Source organism: Hyaena hyaena, unplaced genomic scaffold (assembly GCF_003009895.1).
Source record: "Hyaena hyaena isolate Hyena2069 unplaced genomic scaffold, ASM300989v1 scaffold_302, whole genome shotgun sequence".
Taxonomy (NCBI): Eukaryota; Metazoa; Chordata; class Mammalia; order Carnivora; family Hyaenidae; genus Hyaena; species Hyaena hyaena.
The window spans coordinates 1,653,980-1,671,569 of record NW_024080936.1 but is presented as its reverse complement, the minus strand read 5'-3'; the positions used below and the strand labels follow the sequence as shown (position 1 = coordinate 1,671,569).

General features: G+C 57.7%; 1 protein-coding gene and 1 long non-coding RNA gene across 3 annotated transcripts in view; one reads left to right on the top strand and one right to left on the bottom strand.

The window, feature by feature from the left end:
- The window catches only part of GNG7 (G protein subunit gamma 7), a 113,741-nt gene that overhangs the window by 68,897 nt on the left and 27,254 nt on the right, over positions 1–17,590 (top strand). The window lies entirely within an intron of this gene.
- Positions 9,335–14,672, bottom strand: LOC120242331. Of its 2 annotated transcripts, none has more exons than XR_005531051.1 (4): positions 14,409–14,672; positions 11,300–11,452; positions 10,601–10,727; positions 9,335–9,701 (listed from the first exon to the last, which is right to left on the bottom strand). It is a non-coding gene; the product is annotated as an uncharacterized LOC120242331 (long non-coding RNA). The 2 variants fall into 2 exon arrangements; XR_005531052.1 differs by having other exon boundaries at positions 10,601–10,714.

The window sequence follows — 17,590 nt, the reverse complement described above, 5'->3', positions numbered from 1 at the left end:
ATAGTATGTGTGGCCAGCAGAGTAATGGTCCCCAAAGACACCCCCATTCCAGTCCTGCGACCTGTGAACGTGTCACCTCATGCAGCAGAGGGGACCTTGTCAAAGCCTTAGGGTGGGGGTGACCTGCGTGCCTGGGGAACCCAACGTCCTCACGAGAGGGAGGCAGAGAGACAGGCGGACCCTGCGTTGCTGGCCATGAGGGTGGAGGAGGGGCCGTGGGCCAAGGATGCAATGCCTCTGGAAGCTGGAAAAGGGGGGAGATGGGGCTCCCTGGAGCCCCGGGGGGAACGGCCCTGCCCAGGCCTGGGTGTCAGCCCCCAGAGGCCCACTCTGGGCTTCTGACCTCCAGAATGGTAAAGAACAGGGGCGCCTGGGTGGCTTAGTCGGTTAAGCGTCCGACTTTCACTTGGGTCATGATCTCGCGGTTCGTGGGTTCGAGCCCCGCGTCGGGCTCTGTGCTGACTGCCAGCTCAGAGCCTGGAGCCTCTTTCAGAGTCTGTGACTCCCTCTCTCTCTGACCCTCCCCCTGCTCATGCTGTCTCTCTCTCTCTCTCCTAGAAAAAAAAAAAATTAAAAAAAAAAAAAAAAAGAATGGTAAAGAACAGCGTGGTGTGGGTTTAAGCCGCTGGACGGGTGTTGTCACGGGAGCACGAAGGGACTCGCGCAGTCCCTGAGAGTAGGGACTCACACCCTGTTGTTTGCTCGTTCGACCCCTAGAAAGCATCCTTTGCCTGCCCTCCCCCTTTGTTCTGCAAAGCTCCTCGGATGGGTGGCCCGTCCTCCCGTGTCCCTGAGGGGGTGACTGGAGGCAGAACTGTCTCCCCACCTTGTCACCCTAAATGCTCCCAGGCGCCCCCAGCTTGTGTGCTCAGGTCTCAGAGGCCCCGAGCCCCACAGTCCCCCTTCTGCCAGTCAGCTGGTCCCCCCGCCTATGGCTGCATGGGGGGCTGGGCCCTGGTTGGGTCCTGGGTGCTGGCCCCGCCAGCCGCTGTGCAGGACAGGGTGCCCCGCAGCCCCAGACAGTGGCCAGCGCTGCTGGGAGGGGCCTTCTTTCCTCTTGTTAATGCTGTTTCAGAACAACCCCGAGCCACGCAACCCATCACATGCATTTGGGCGGCCACCACCCAGGCCTCTGCACCCAGACCCGTCCAGGCAGGAGCACTCCCTTATCCTGGGGTCCTTCCAGAGCAGGCCGCGGTGGGCGGGTGAGGGCTGGGGGGGTTGCATTCTCAGGATGTTTTACCCTGAACCGTCCCTCCAGCCGCTTCCTGGCCCCGAGTGCACAAGTGATGCTGGCACCTGGCCAGGGCTGGTTGTTTTCCATTCAGGGGGTCAGGCCGGGGTCCACACCCCTTAACCTGGGAAGCAGGAGGCCCGGGTCCCAGCCCCACTCCACCCCTTCCCAAGCTTGTGACATGGAAGCACTGTGTGCCTCTGCTCCTGACAATGGTGACCCCGGGGCTGGATGGCACTGGGGGGCTATGGCATCAGGCAGGTGGGGCCCGGGACATCCCAGAAAATGAGCCGGCCTGACGTCTGCAGTGCTCAGGTGGTCTGTAGGGACAGTGAGCAGGTGCTTCTCTGCCAGGCCCTCTGGGTTCCCTGGTCACATGACCTGGGGGCCCCTCTGGGAGCCACGCCCCAGGGCAGCACGCCAGCCCACGCAGCCCTGCAACACCGGCAGCTCGTCACCAGTCACATGTTGAATTGTTGATATTCTGCCTCGTTTCACAGAGAATTGAAGTCAGAGTCAGGAAGAGATTTAGTCATATAGAAAAGCACAAATAGCTTTATAAAATGGACTATGAGGTTTGTGCAGGGGTGGGGGATGGGGGCTACCCCGTGCTCGGCCCCTGGCTCATCCTGGCACATCTCCGAGCCTCACCCCTAAAACTCCCCTCTCTGCTTGCGGACACCATGACACCTCCTGAGGGGAAGGTCTGCTTTTCCTCCTAGGTTTATTCATAAAATAAGCGCATAGTGTATACAGTATCTGACATTACGTGGACATTACGTGTAAGTTACATGTACCTGTAACGCTGGTCACAGCCCAGGCTGCCTCCTCGCTTCAGGGACGACCGGCAGGCGTCTCCCCACTGGCAGCCCAGCACCTCCACAAACCTCCCCGCCTTGGGGCCTGGGAGATGAGCTCAGGCACATGGCGACCTTATTCCATGACCTGCACCCCCACCCCGACACCATGCCTGTGCAGCCTCCCCTTGCTGCGTGTGGGCATGGCTCCCAGGCGTGTGGTAAAGGTGACAGACGTCGCTGTGAGTGGGTTCAGCAGCCTCTCAGTCACAGTCTCCTTGCTGGCCATGACGAGGAAAGCTGCCACGTTACGAGGGGTCTTGGACGGGGCCACGTGGCTAGGGCCCCAGGGTGGCCTCTGGGTGCTGAGCATGACCCTAGCCAACCACCAGCAAGAAGGCAGGGCCCCCACTTCTGCAGCCATGGGAGGAAGATTGTAGCAGCGAGTGGAGGCGGCAGACACAGGCCGGGACAGCAGCCCCAGCCGGCACCCGGGGGCCTTGGGGCAGGGACGCCGCCCAGCTGTGCCCCACCTGTGACCCCCAGAACTGAGACACTAAGTGGGTGGTGTTTGAAGCCACCTTTATGTGATGATTCGTTACATGGCATGGAAACCAAACCCACTGACCAGGGCCCAGCTTGCGTCCGGGGTACACGGCATTACATGCCCCTGGGCCCTGGTGACTGGAGTGTATGAACTCAAAACAAATGCACTGCGAGGCTCCCATTTTCCAGGCGCGTGGTGATTGGTAGCGGCCACTGCTAGCCTGTCTCCGTCCCGTGCTGGCGGCCTCTTCCCGCGGGGAGCCACTGCAGCCCTGCAGGAAGGAGCAGACCGCACCCCTGCCGACTCCCAGCGCCCCACACGCAGGCCAGACGGAGCTCGTGGCTGGAACTGGCCAACACGTGTGTCTCACTCTTGGCCTCCTGGCCGGCCCCGGCTGCATGCCTGCACGTCACCCGGGGCGGCCCGGCCTCGGGTGGGAGGCTCAGCCCTGGGGCCACGCGACCCCTGCTCTGGGAACACGTCTCCGTGTGCCTGTGTGTGCATGCGTGCGTGAGGGCGGCATCCCCCTCTTGGTTTGTTCATCTCCTGGTGGCTTTCTCGATCCTTCCCCAAGGATGGCCCCAATACACACACACCCACACACACGACAACTTCCAACCAGGATCTCTTCCTTGGTTCCCAGCAGCCCAGGGACAGCCTTTCCCCCTGGGAGCAAAGCCAAGCCAGACACACACACGGTCCTTCACGGGGCCTCCGGGCAGACCTGTGGGGGAACCGCGAGCCCATTTAACAGATGCGGATGCTTCGGCTCAGCTTAGATGGCGGCTCAGAGCAGGTGGCAACACAGAGTTGAAGGCGTCGGGCATGGCTGGCGGAATGTTGGACAGGGCGGCTGCGGAGGGCAGGCTGCTGGGCATACGGGCCTTCCCCAGACAAGTACCAGTAGAATTGCTGTAGGATCCAGAACCCCACTTGCGGGTCTACACCCAGAGCTAAAAGCAGGGACTTGAGGGGACATCTGTGTACCCGAGTTCACAGCAGTACGGTTCACAATAGCTGAAAAGTAAGTCCGTCAGCAGATGAAGCATAAATACAGCAAGTCCATCCACACACCAGAATGCGATCCAGCCTTAGAAAGTCAGGATGTCCCGCCACCTGCCACGGTGTAGATGGTCCTGGAGGACACTGTGCGCAGTGACAGAAGCCAGACACAGAAGGACATGTCCTGCATAACCTCACTCACAGGGGGTCCCCAGAGGCGTCCCATCCACAGAGACAGAGAGTAGATGGTGGGAGCCAGGAGTGGTGTGGGGGGGTGGGGAGTCAGTGCTTCATGGGGACAGAGTCTCAGTTTGGGGACATGGAAAGTTCTGGAGACAGATGGTGGGGATAGCTGCACGACAGTGTGAGTATGCTTGACGCCGCTGAGCTGTGCGTTTAGAATATGGTTACGATGGTGAATTTTATATTATGTGCGTTTTACCAGAAATTTAAAAAATTACATTAAATAGAAAGAATGGGCTTTCTGGGAGAGAAAGTCTCACCCCCGCTGCAGCTCAGCGTGCATGGAAAACTGCACACGGCCCGTGCTGACTGGCGTCAGGCAGGGCTCCAGGCCGGAGCAGGTACAGAGGAGACTCTCAGGCGGGGGGTTTACCGGGGCTCCGCCCAGCACGAGCTCCTGGCTGGGCTCCAGGCTCACGGCTGCAAAGAGGGGCTCCCCTCTCCTGGAGTGCAGAGCTCGAGCCGTGGCCTCTTCAGTGGCTGGCCTCTGCCACAGCAGCTGCCACTTCTGTGCCCTGCTCTCCAGCTTCTCTAGACACAGAACCACGGGAGGGGAGTATCCACTGCACATGTGGACGGTTCCCCAAGGACACAGAGGGCGGGGAAGGGGCTGTGTCTTCCAGTGGCTTCCCTCTGATCAGCCTGGCCTCTGCCGTCTGTGCAGAAACCCGGTGGGAGCCAGGTGCTGAGAGCCGTGATCGGGACGGTGTCCATTAAACTCAGGAGGCCCGTCCCCTGTGAGCTCCGGTGCCCTCCCGGGAACCGTCGCCTAGTCCGCGGGGGCCGGCTCGCTGCACACACCTGCGTTGTAGTGTCGGAGAGAGGAGGCTTCTGTATTGGTTGCCAGGCTGAGTAATGGACAGGAGTGGTGCCGACTGAAAGCCCCGCCTGCAGAAATGACCAGAAAGTGGGTCAGGGGCCCCCAGGAGCTGGGGAATGAAGGGAGGGGAGGGGGTGACGAATGAGGGTACAGGATTTCTTTGTGGGGTGATGGAAATGTTCTGACATTATCAGTGCTGATGGTTGTGAGGACATCACCCGCCACTGGACTGTGCCCTTCAGAGAGGCGAGGTGTGAGGTGTGTGCACTGTATCTCAGTAAAGCTGCTTCAGAGCCCCCACCGGCAGTGTGCGTGAGGGTCTGGGCTCTGTCCCCAAAGCGTTGTGAGGGCTTGAGCGGTTGTTCAGGAGGGGACTGAACTCCCCAGCACTGGAGATATTTAAGAGTCTGTGCTGAGCGCCAGGGACCCTGGGCGTCACCTGCTCTCTGGGCAGCGCTGCTGCACTCGGCCATGGAGGGTGGGTAGGAAGGAAGCAAGGGTCACATGGGCAGCTTTCCACCCGTTCCGTGAGCTCGGGGCTCCCACGGGAAGGGCCTTCTCTCACCAGAAGCGTCCAGGGAGCAGGTGGGCCCGTATCTGCCCTCCGACCCTGGAGCTCAGATGCTCCCAGGGGGCATTGCTCACCCTCCCCAGTAACGGCAGGCACAGAGTGTGTGATGGGTGGAACTGTGTCCTCAAAAAACTCCCGTCTACCGGGAACCTCAGATTGTGACTGTGTTTGAAAATAGGGTCTTTGCAGGTATAATTAAGGTAAAGGCTAGAGATGAGGTCATCTTGGAGTGGGGTGGCCCCAAACCCAGTGACTGGTGTCCTTGTAAGAAGGGGTCAGTTTGGACACAGACACATGGGGGAGAGAGGACTGGGGGCCGTGGCACGAGCATGGGGGGCCTGAAGGAGGAGGAAGGACCCAGAGCCTCTGGAGGGAGTGAGGATGGCGGAAGGCAGCAGTGCAGACAAGGGTGCTGGCAGAGAGCGCTGGGGGGGCTGCAGCCATGGATTTGGCCAAAGGACAGAGTCAGAAACAGACCCAGAAGTCGTGTCAGCTGATGCTGGACAAAGGAACAAAGACAGTGCAGGGCGCAAGGACGGTCTGTACCCACCTGCGCCGGAGTGCCAGCGAACCAATCTAGAGAGCGCTCGGCCCGGAAATGTCTGCTGGAGGAGGCCAGGTCTGGGGTCCTGTGTCAGGGCCGCCCCTGGCGGGAGGGACAGCCCCCGCCAGTGGATACGGGGCCCGAGGCCCCCACATGGGCCTGGCAGCTGAGCAGGGAAGAGGGTTCTGGCCGGGATGTCCCCTGGACCAGGGGAGCACACACACCCCCCCCGGCAGATCCACGGAGTCTGGGGCCCTGGGAGCAGGAAGTTGATGGCACGCCCCCTGCCCAGCCTTCCACTTGGCGGACCCCAGGCCACCAAGGTGGTTGTCCTGTGCTGTGGACGAAATGGGCTCTAACCAAGAGTCCGTGGGCAGGTTCGAGCCGGCTCCGACCAACTCTAGGTTTCCTTCCGGGAGGCTGGCCACGTGGCCCTCGGCTCCTGGTGCAGGAGAGGCCCCCACAAGGGAGGCCCACGCGATGCGGTGGTCTTAGATCCTCAGCGGTCTGAGGGGCAGACAGGCATCAGTCGTGAACCATTTCCCTGATATTTGTTAAGGCTGAACGTGTCTGTGTGTTCGGGTTTCTTTTGTGTGTGAATTGTTTGTCCACTGCCTCGGCCGTTTTCCTACTGGGGTCGGGGTGTCATTTATTCCGAGAAAAACTTCTAGTACGTTCCATGTGCTGCCAAGACTTGTCTCAGGGGCCGTCTCTCTCCACGGTCCCCGGCAGGGCCCACGGCGGCTCCGGGTCCTTACAGCCTGAGCCCCTCCTTTGCTGCCCCTGCATTCTGACAGGTGTCAGGGAATCACGGGGGTGGTGATGGCCAGGGAGGCTGCCCAGCTCCCACAGCACCCGGACACCCCAAATGTCAGGAATGGTCTAGTACATCTACAAATTATACATCATTTCATGCACTTTTCTTTCAAGAAGTAGGACAAGTATGGGGGCGCCTGGGGGGCTTAGTCGGTTAAGCGTCCGACTTTCGCTTAGGTCATGATCTCGCGGTTCGTGGGTTCGAGCCCCGCATCGGGCTCTGTGCTGACTGCCAGCTCAGAGCCTGGAGCTTGTTTCAGTCTGTGACTCCCTCTCTCTCTGACCCTCCCCTGCTCACACTGTCTCTCTCTGTCTCCTAGAAATAAATAAAAAACATTAAAAAAAAAAAAAAAAAGAAGTAGGACAAGTATGAGCTGTTATTACCCCTCCGTTAGACTCTGTTCTGTGTCTCCTGGATTCCACAAGGCTTTTCAGACCGTGGTTCCTCCCACTGATGCGTGGTATTTGTGTGTGTCATTAGCTGGGTGTGTGTGTAAGTGTGCACATATACACACGCTATATGTGTATAATTACATGTGTGTAAGTATGCATGCACATGTGCACACACTGCATGTGTACGTGTGTGTGTCCATGTGTGTAAATTCGTCTTCGGATGCCTGGATTGCATTGTGAAGGACATTTTCCCGAAAGGCTTTGTAAATGCTCACTTCTCGAGGCCTTGCAAGCTGACAATGCAGCTGCATTCACCCCCGTGCATCTGGTCAGCACCCCACGATGTTTTTGTGCGGACACGTGTTCTGATTTCTCTTGGGTAGATATGTAGGGACGGGATTTCTGGATGAGACAGAAACCCCCTGAGGAGCTGCCGTTCCTTAACGTCAGGTCTGTCCGTCCCTCTAGGTCAGGGTTCTGCAAACTACAGCCAGGAAATCAAGTCTGGCCCCCTGCCTGTCGTTGCAAATAAAGTTTTATTGGTGCACAGCACGCCCGTTACGCCTTGTTTATGGTGACAACTGAGTTGAATCGTAGCAACAGAGACGACGTGTCACACAAAACCAAAACTATTTAGTATCTGGCCTTTTACAGGAAAAAAGTATGTATTTGTAACTTAGCACTTTATTCACACACTGTGGTCACTCGTTTGTGTCTTTAAAATCCCCACACACAGGCACACAGAACATTCCCTCAGGGCAGGAATTTGGTTTTTTATTTCGTTCTTTCTGTTTCTTACTTTCATTAAACATTTGCACATGTTCCCCATCCTCACCATCCAGGGGCATGGAACACCTCAGACTCCCAGGCCTCACTCTCCTGGGGGACACTGCACTGGACTCCCTCGGGGGTCCCCGACCTCAGCTGCCCTGGGGCTCATGCGGGACACATCCAGACCCACTACGTCACGTTCCATGGGGCAGGAGCAGCGTCTGTGTATCTTGAAGCCCGCGGGTGATCCAAGGCTTGCAAGCCCTGCACTGCCTGGTTCCTAATCCCAGATGTCTACACTGCCCTTGGGCTGTGTCCTGGATGGAAGGAGTCTGTAGACCCTCCCTCCCTCCCATGCAAACCGCACAGAGGTGAGAGGTGGGAGCACCTGCTGGGGCCGGGGTGGGGACGGGCGTTTTCCGCATTTCCCCAAGTGTCCTGAGTCTGCCAGGCCAGCAGGGAGAGAGGGACCCTTCTTGCTTTCTTTTTTCCACGACCGATGTATTCTGTTCCTGGGGCAGCTGTAACAAGTGACCCAAACTCAGTGGCTTAGGACAGAAATTTGTGCTCTCACATTCTGAAGGCCAGAAGTCCCAAATCAGCGTTTTCACAGATTCTTGCTCCCTTCTGAGGGTCCCTCCTGCCTCCTCCAGCCTTTCGGGGCTCCAGGCGTTCCCCCGTGCCTGCCTCTGTGGTCCCGTGGCCTCCCCCATGTGTGTGACAGCCTACCCCTTCCCCTCTCTGAGGAAGACATCAGCTGTCAGCCTCGAGGCCCACCCTCCGTCCAGGACGACCTCACCCCGGGGTCCTTGACGTCTCACATCTGCAAAGACCCTTTCTCCAAACGAGGCCACGTGTGAGCGTCCAGGAGACCGTGACTCTGGGGGACAGTATCCACCCATCACAGCCAACAGACATTGTCGTCCCTTGAGATAAACACAGAACTGCCCTCCCCACTTTGTGACCCGTCCCGTGGTCTCCTTGGGGGGGGTCATCGCACCCCCCCTCCTCCCCCAGCACCACCTCTGATGCCCCATGACTTGTCCTGTGACGTGTTTCTGTTCTGCACCCGCGGAAACGCCTCTGGTCCTTCCTGGGCCAGGGAAGGGTGGGGGGAGGTGGAAATGTGGCATCCGCTGATGGTCACCTTGGTGATGGTGTCGCAGGATGGAAGGGTATCGAGTCAACACTTTGTACCTTAAACTTGCAGGTGCTGTGTGCCCGTTATGTGAATGCAAACACATTTTTAAAAAGTAAGGTGGCCGTTAACATTAAAAAAAAAAAATCCTCCTTAAAATGAAGACAGTGGGGAATTAACTCAGTAATCCCCTTGAGCGTGGTTCTCAGTGGAAAGGGGGTGGGAGCCACACGGGGCCGTGTCTGGGGACATCTGTGGGCCTCACGACTCCGTACTCCTGACATAAAGGGTGGGGGCCAGGGATGCTGCTCAGCCCCCACAGCCCCTGGGACAGCACCCAGGGACTGACTCAGCCTGATGTCACCTGCACAGGGGTGGGGGGGGACCCTGTTGTAGATACTGAAAGTAAGGATAACTTTCAACTGAATATAAGTGATGTTTATTTATCAGTCATGTTTTAAAAAGGAAAAAAAAAGGAATGAGCCATGGCAGCAGTGACAGCGTGGGACCTGCTTTCCGGCGTAGGACAGGGGACGGCTGCTCTGGGGTTTTATGGTGCCTCACGGTCAGGCTTTGATGGGAACCCACAGAATCTGCTAGATTTTATTGCAAGGCCCCGAGAGGGCAGAGGGCATGAATGGTAGCCGCCAGCCCAGTTTCATTCTGAGAAATGGCACGGGAACCCTGTGAGAGAGGCGCCCAGGGAGGGGATTGCCCAGTGGCTCCCCAGAAGGGCTGGTCACGGTCAGAAAGAAGCCCTCCCCGTTCGTTTCACTGCCCGGGACAGCTTCCTGCGCTGGGCGGGTTTCTCGGCATTTGTGAGACCTACCAAGGAAAAGGGTGGACAGTCTAGTTGTGGTCCTTCCAGAAGAGGCCCAGTGTGGGGCGGGGGGACCCAGGGTGAAGCCGCAGAGTGGGGCCGGGGTCCCTGTGCCTGACCGCATCAAAGGCTGCAGAGTGAGCTAGGCCACTGTCCCCGCACCACAAACACAGGCCGGGCCCCACCTGCTCGGTGCAAGGACTCCCCGGGCGTGACAGACACAGCCCTTCCCAGATACTGCCTGGTGTGCCTGAGGGCAGGATCGCCCCAAGTGAGACCCCCCGTGACCCCCCCACGCACACGCATGCACATGCATACATGCATGCACACGCACCCCAGCATGTGAAAGCCTCCACCCACTCCTGTGTATGAAGAAGGAAGGGCCTTGCTAATGAAAAAGCAGAGTCAGTTAGCCAAGCCTTCTGGAATTTTCCTCCCTTCCCTCGAACAGGTGAGCCACAGGCAGCGGGTGTCCCCAGCACCGTCGGGCCCTGCTCGCTCTGCAGAAGCAGTCCTCACTCCTTGCTTGGGAGTGGAGGAGACTGAAGGGACAATAAGCTTCCCCCGTGGAGGCTCTGACGTGCACGTGAGAGGAGGAGGTCTGGGGAGGGACCAAGGAGCCACCACTCCTACTGGAGGTAATTTGGATTTGCCTCCATGTGGCTGTCATACACTATCTGTGTCACATTATTCTTATCGCGTTGTTGTGGGTAAGTGCCCTGGGCACTGCACTTGTTCTTTTCGTCCCCACCGAGACCCCAGAGTGATGCCAGGGGCCCCCAAGTTTCAGGCAAGGCATCGAGGTTCACAGAGCGAGCTGGCAGGTGTCCAGACAAATGCCTGGGGCCATGGCTAGAACTTACTTAAAGCCCCCCTCACTGTCCCCCTGGCCAGACAGACTGACCTTTCAAAGCCTCCGAGCAGATGCTGGCTGGCCATCTTCTAGAACCTTCCAGAATCTTCCAGAACCTTCCAGAATCTTCCAGGCAGTTCTTCCTTCTCACTTAAGCATCTCATCCTGAAATCAGCATCTGTCCTCTTTTCTGTTTTCAAGAGCGAAAGTCAGACTAATAATAATGAAAATTGTACTAATAATGGAAAAGAGGATAGAGACACACTCTGGGGGGAGGCCCTGCAAATGTTGTGTGTCTTGATGCAGTATTCGTGACACGGTGCCACATTTAAGTGCTCGGAGCTGTAATGAGTGATCTGTATGCCCCTCTGTATGTGTGTGTGAGAGTGTTATACTTGAACAAGAGGGTGGTGGATGGCACAATGCGACCGAATCTGAGACCCGTAGCTCACTGGCCACCCTGAGGGGTGGTGGCTAATTGCACGAGTGCCCCGCTCACCCCTCACACTCTCTGCAGCCTTTTTGAAGGGGTGGCTGGATTAAGTCCCCTATACCTTTGAACTCAGGATTTACACTCAGGAATTTCTCTTTGGAGGAAAAAGAGGCATACGTAGCCTTCGTGTGAATGGATATTCATTTCACGTGAATAGATTTTCATGGTAAATTTATTTTTAAAAAGGAAAAAAAACAGAAACAACCTAGGCGTCTAATTATATATATTTATGTTTCTATATTTATGTGCGTACTTACGGTGGATTCATGTTGCCGGTGGCAGCTCTGTTCGTGAGGTCACTGTGGACGCTGAATTGGTGGGTGGCAGCACGGCTCCTGAGAACACGGTGGGTCAGGTTCCTGGGGCCTCTGGTCACATCTCCAACAGCCGATCAGGTGTCACACGTGCTTCTGTTTATTTATTTATTTTTGAGAGACACAGAGAGACAGAGTGTGAGTGGGGGAGGGGCAGAGAGAGAGGGAGACACAGAATCTGAAGCAGCTCCAGGCCCTGAGCTGTCAGCACAGAGCCTGACACGGGGCTCGAACCCATGAACTGTGAGATTTGACCTGAGCCGAAGTCGGACGCTTAACCGTGTGGGCCCCCCAGGTGCCCCCATGTGCTTCTGTTTAAAAATACTTCTGGGGCGCCTGGGTGGCTTAGTCGGTTAAGCGTCCGACTTTCGCTTGGGTCATGATCTCGCGGTTCGTGGGTTCGAGCCCCGCGTCAGGCTCTGTGCTGACTGCCAGCTCAGACCCTGGAGCCTGTTTCAGAGTCTGTGTCTCCCTCTCTCTCTGACCCTCCCCTGCTCACGCTGTCTCTCTATCTCTCGTAGAAATAAATAAAAAACATTTAAAAAAAAAAAATAAAAAATAAAAATAAAAATACTTCGACGTACAGTTGACTCGTTAACGCAGTGCTTACCGCCAGCAGCACAGGAGCTGCGGAACGAGGCTGATCTAACACGGGTACTTTCTCAGGAGGTGCGTCGTGGCCGGGAGCACCTGCACGGACTCACACAGCCATCGAAAGTGCAAAGGGAGAGCACCGTGGCCCTCGCTGTTGAGAGGGACCCTCCAGGGGCGTCTGGGGGGCTCAGTCGGCTAAGCATCCGACTTTGGCTCAGGTCATGATCTCACAGTTTGTGGGTTCAAGCCCCGCGTCGGGCTCTGTGCTGACAGCTCAGAGCCTAGAGCTGCTTCAGATTCTGTGTCTCCCTCTCTCTCTGCCCCTCCCCTGTTCGCACTGTCTCTTTCTCTCTCTCACAAATAAATAAAAACATTTTAAAAATTAAAAAAAAAGAGAGAGAGGGACCCTGCGATTACAGCCAGGCTGAGCGCCTCGTCCCACCGCAGCTGGGAACGTGGGTCACTGGGTCAGCGACAGATTTTTCACTGCCCTGCACATGTCTGAGGGTGGCTTAGTCGGTTAAGCCTCCAACTTTCGCTTAGGTCATGATCTCCCGGTTCGTGGGTTCAAGCCCCCCGTCGGGCTCTGTGCTGTCTGCCAGCTCAGAGCCTGGAGCCTGTTTCAGTCTGTGACTCCCTCTCTCTCTGACCCTCCCCTGCTCATGCTGTCTCTCTCTCTCCCCCCTAGAAATAAATAAAAATATTAAAAAAAAAAAAAAAAGAATTGATTGGGGTTACACATAAACGTTAGTGAGCAGGCAAATTTGAGAACGAGGAATCTGCGGACAGTGAGCCCTGACTGCATCCCAGCCGGTGGCCCTCAGCACGGGATGCTCAGACAGAATTGCCCGGGCTGTAGGGAGGGGGCTGCAGGGAGGGGGGCCCTCAGGGAGGGGAGCCCCCTCAGGGAGGAGCCCATAGGGAGGAGGCTGCAGGGAGGGGGGCCCCTCAGGGAGGAGACCTCATGAGCAGCCTCCCGCCCCCTACCCTGCTCTGTCTCCGCACTCGGTGCCATGTTCCCTGCTGGCTCTCACCCAGCCCTCCCTTAAGGCTGGGGTGTCACCAGCGCTGGCTCTGCCCCGAGGGGTACAGGCCATATCTGGGGACATCTGGAGACATCAAGGGGACGGGGCCAGGGATGTTGCTCGGTCCTCACAGTGCCCAGAACGCCCCAGAGGGTGACCGAGCTCCCGTGTCTGTGCCAAAGGGGAGAGACTGTGCATCAGTTATTTAGGGGAAAACATCGAGCCCAGTCTTGCCTACACCGCACACCAGAGTGAATCCCCAGGGGTCAGACAGTACAAACCAGGGTGGCTCCGGCGTCTGTGAGTCACCCCCGCTCTCCCTCCACTCAGTGTGTGTGTTTCTGTGTGTGCAGCGTCCCAGGGCCTCAGGAGTCAGACACTGACAGAACCGTGTGGGGGTTCTCCTGGGGGACAGTGGAGCCTCCTACCCCAGGGGGTCTCACCGGAGGCAGGGGGGAGAGATTCTGACCCCTAGGGGACATTGGTGATGTCTGGGGACATTTTTGGTTGTTCCCCCTCCAGCGGTGCTCCTGGCATGGACTGGCTGGGGCCGGGGTGGTGCTCAGGATGCCCCCAGAGAACGGCCCCTGCTGGCGCCCCAGTGCCCTGGGAGAGACCTACTTTAGAGAGAACCACCCAGCTGCCTCCTCCCTGCATCTGAGACGCGGGAGCCTCCCGGAGCCTGGGCCGGGCCTCCCGAGCCACACTGTGGCCAGCCGCCCCCTCAGCCCCGCGATGCCCACCCCGGGGCGCAGGGCAGTGACACAGGCCCTTGTGGCCCGGGAGGGGCCGCAGTGGCACGACCCTTTGTGTGAGTGGGAAAAAACCCTGTTGGTTTGTGGAAAGAGCTAATAATGTTTGCGGAGGAAGAGGGACTGGCTCTCGAGAGCCGGGAGCGCTTGGGAGCCAGAGGGACACAGCGTGGCCCGCGCCAGCCCAGGGGCCGCGGCTTCTGTGGATCCCGCAGGGCAAGCCCACAGCAGAACCAGCCCCAAGGACCAGCACCGCCCCCCCCTCCGCCCACTCCAAACTTGAGTCTAGCTGCCGGCTTTTCAGAGTATGGGGGGGCCCCCCGGCCGCTGCACGCCTCCCCCGGCCTCCAGAGCCCAGAGCTTCCTTGGTCGCACATAGGAGGCCACGGTGCTGCAGCTGGTGCAGCACGGGGGGCGGGGAGCTGGCACTCAGGCTCGAGGTCATCCCACCAGATGGACACGGTGGCCCCCAGCGACTGTCGCGCTGTGTGCACCCAGGATCAGAGAGATTTGGCCATGTCCGGGCTTGCGCCTGGAGCAGGGCTCCCGTCCCCTGGAAAACAACAGCTTCAAAGCAGCCAGGCCCACCCCGGTGTGGTCTCGGGACTTCCTCCCCTTCCTGTTGACCCCCTGGCCCTCAGCAGCCAGCCTCAGATCCCTGGCCTTCCTGTGCCCGTATACCTGTCACCTCCTCCACCCGAGGTTAATTGCTTTGCCCGGAGTCTGCACTTTCCACCTCTCCCTTTTTCGTCCCGGCACGTGGCTTCCAGCAAAGTGGAAAACCAGACGTGGAAAAACACTGAGCTTACATCTCAGGGCTCGGTTCCTGAATGTTTTGTTTTTCTGATACTGGTGTGTCTGACGGATCGGACCATCGTGTTCCGAAATGAGGAGTGTGCAAGTTCCAGACGGACGCTTGACTCCAGAGAAACACGGTTCTCTCGCGCGACCCGATCAGCTGGGAAGAGTAAGCAGACTCTTCAGAATCCCCCGGGTCCTCCAGAGGTTGTGGCTGGTTCCTGTTCGCACGCCACGTTTTTGGCGACAGCACCATCTTTCCCCGAGAAAAGCTGGAGGTGGTCAAGTGAAAAACTGCTGCACCAGGTCTGCCCCCTCTGGCTCTCTCCCTGCAGACGGGGCAAAGTGTCGCTCTTTGGAAAAACTGGAAAAGGTATAGCACGTTCATTCTTACTTCATGAGTTTGGAATCTGTTGTTTTTTAGCAAAAGGAACAAGCAAACCACAGTACTTCATGCGCACGTGACACACTGGGGCTCGGTCGCCGTGGACAGGGCTCCGGGCTCGGGGCCAGGAAACCCGAGTGCATACCCCAGGGCCGCCCCTAACCGGCTCTGTCACATTTGGCAGATTCCTTTCATCTCCGCCACGGAAATAACATCCTCCAACTTCCCAAGAACGTTGCACAGAGTAAACGCGGTCGTGCATCTAACGAGGCGGATTCCGGCGCTGCAGCAGGTGTGAGCGGCCGCGCGGGGCAGGCGCGTCCAGGGAGCCCGTCCACCGGCTCGGCCACCGCCGGGGCTGCCGTTCGCGGTCGTCGGGGCCCCCGCTGCCCCCGCCGCCCGGCGCCTCGGCCGCTCGCGTTCCCATGGCCCGCGCCTTCTCTCCTCGGCTCCGGGTCTGCTCAGCGGACCGTCGCCGGCTCCATCCAGCTCTTCAGAGAACCAGCTTCTGATTTCCTTGACTCTCCTGTGGCTTCTCTAGTCTCCATTACGTTCACCTCCGCTCTGCGTCTGTCATTTCCTTCCTCCGCCGGCCCCGGGGTCTCTTGCCACTTCTCATTCCTGTTCTTCAAGGTGTAGAGTCAGCCCGTGGATCCGAGATCTTTCTCTTAACAAAGTCCACTGGTTTCAGTGTGTCATCCAGAAACAGCCTTCCAGAAGCATCCAGAATAATGCTTGACCACACCCCCCTGGGCACCCTGTGGCCCAGCCAAGCTGATGTGGAAAATGAACCACCCCCTGGTCTCCCAGACGGGGACCACCTGTGTGGCTGGACGGCCCCTTGGAGCCCCGGGGCCGTCGATCGCCATGTTCCCTGGGAGGGCAGGACGGGCCGGCTGCTGGGGAGCTGCTGAGAAGGAAAGCTGAGGGGCGGCCAGACACTCCGGCAGATGCTGGCACACACGTGTCCACGGCAGCCACAGGTGCAGACAACCCTGATGTTGATCAGCCCATTAATGGGTGAACGAAACATGGTCAATCTGCACATTGGGTGTGGTCCCTCCGCCACGAGCAGGAACAAGGAGCCCCCACCCGCCACGCCGTGGACGGGCCCTGAACACACGATGCTCAGGGAGAGAACCAGACACGGGAGGCCACGCGAGGTGTGAGTCCACGTGTGTGAAATGTCCAGAACAGGCTCATCCACAGAGGAAGGGGGTTTGTGAGAAAGAGGGTTGGGGGAAGGAGAGGGGCGAATGATAAAGGGGATGGAATTTCTTTTGAGGGTGATGAAATATTCTGGAACTAGATAGAGTGTGGTGGTTGCACAATACTGTGAAGATACCACTGAACGGCATACTTAAAATGGTTAAAACGAGGGACGCCTGGGTGGCTTGGTCGTAGAGCATGCGATTCATGATCTCCGGGTTGTGAGTTCAAGGCCCACACTGGGCATTACTAATTTTGAAAAATGATTAAGGGGCACCAGGGTGGCTCAGCCAGTTAGGCGTCTGACTCTTGACTTTGGCTCAGGTCATGATCTCATGGTTTGTGAGTTTGAGCCCGCATCAGGCTCTGTGCTGACAGTGGAGCCTACCTAGGATTCTCTCTCTCTCTCTCTCTCTCTCTGCCCACCCACCCCCACTTGCTTTCTCTTTCTCTCTCTGTCTATGTAAATAAGTAAACTTAATGGGCGCCTGGGTGGCTCAGTCAGTTAAGCGTCCGACTTTGGCTCAGGTCTTGATCTCACGGTTCGTGGGTTCAGTCCCCGCATCAGGCTCAGTGCTGGCAGCTCAGAGCCTGGAGCTGCTTCAGATTCTGTGTGTATCTCTCTCTGACCCTCCCCTGCTCACGCTCTCTCTCAGAAATAAATAAAACATTAAAAAAATTTTTTAGGGGTGCCTGGGTGGCTTAGTCGGTTAAGCGTCCAACTTTCACTTCGGTCATGATCTCGCGGTTCGTGGGTTCGAGCCCCGCGTCGGGCTCTGTGCTGACTGCCAGCTCAGAGCCTGGAGCCTGTTTCAGAGTCTGTGACTCCCTCTGTCTCTGACCCTCCCCTGCTCACTCTGTTTCTCTCTCTCTCCTAGAAATAAATAAAACATTAAAAAAATTTAAAATTTTTTTTAAATAAGTAAACTAAAAAATAACAAAATAAAAATTTTTCTAAATGGTTGAAATGACAAGCATCATGTGATGTATACATTTTGCCAGATGTACACACTGTGAACACTGACAATCGTGTACTTCAGTGGTGAATGGTGCAGTTTCTCTGACCTCGCTGTGCGGTGGGGACGAGAGGAGGAGGAGCCCCGAGTGCCGAGGTCGGGGGAGGGGGTGGCAGGGGTGTCGCGGTGCTAGCGTCTGTCAGGTCTTCGTATTCCTTTTGATCCGGCCTCTCGTGCGTGTGTCCAGGGGACAGAGACAGGACAGACTGCCCCAGACTCCACCCATTTATTGTCCCACAGGGTCAGTGGGTCAGGAATCTGGGCACACCTAACTGGGTCCTCTGCTCAGGGTGCTTGACGCGGGGAGACCCTGCCTCCGAGCCCCCTCGGGGTGTCGGCAGCTCGTGTCCCGGCAGCCGTGGGGCTGTGCGCTGGTGCTTGCGGCCTACCAGCCGCACTTGCCACGCCAGCAAGGAGGAGCCGGGACGCGGGGACGGAAGGAGGAGCCGGGACGC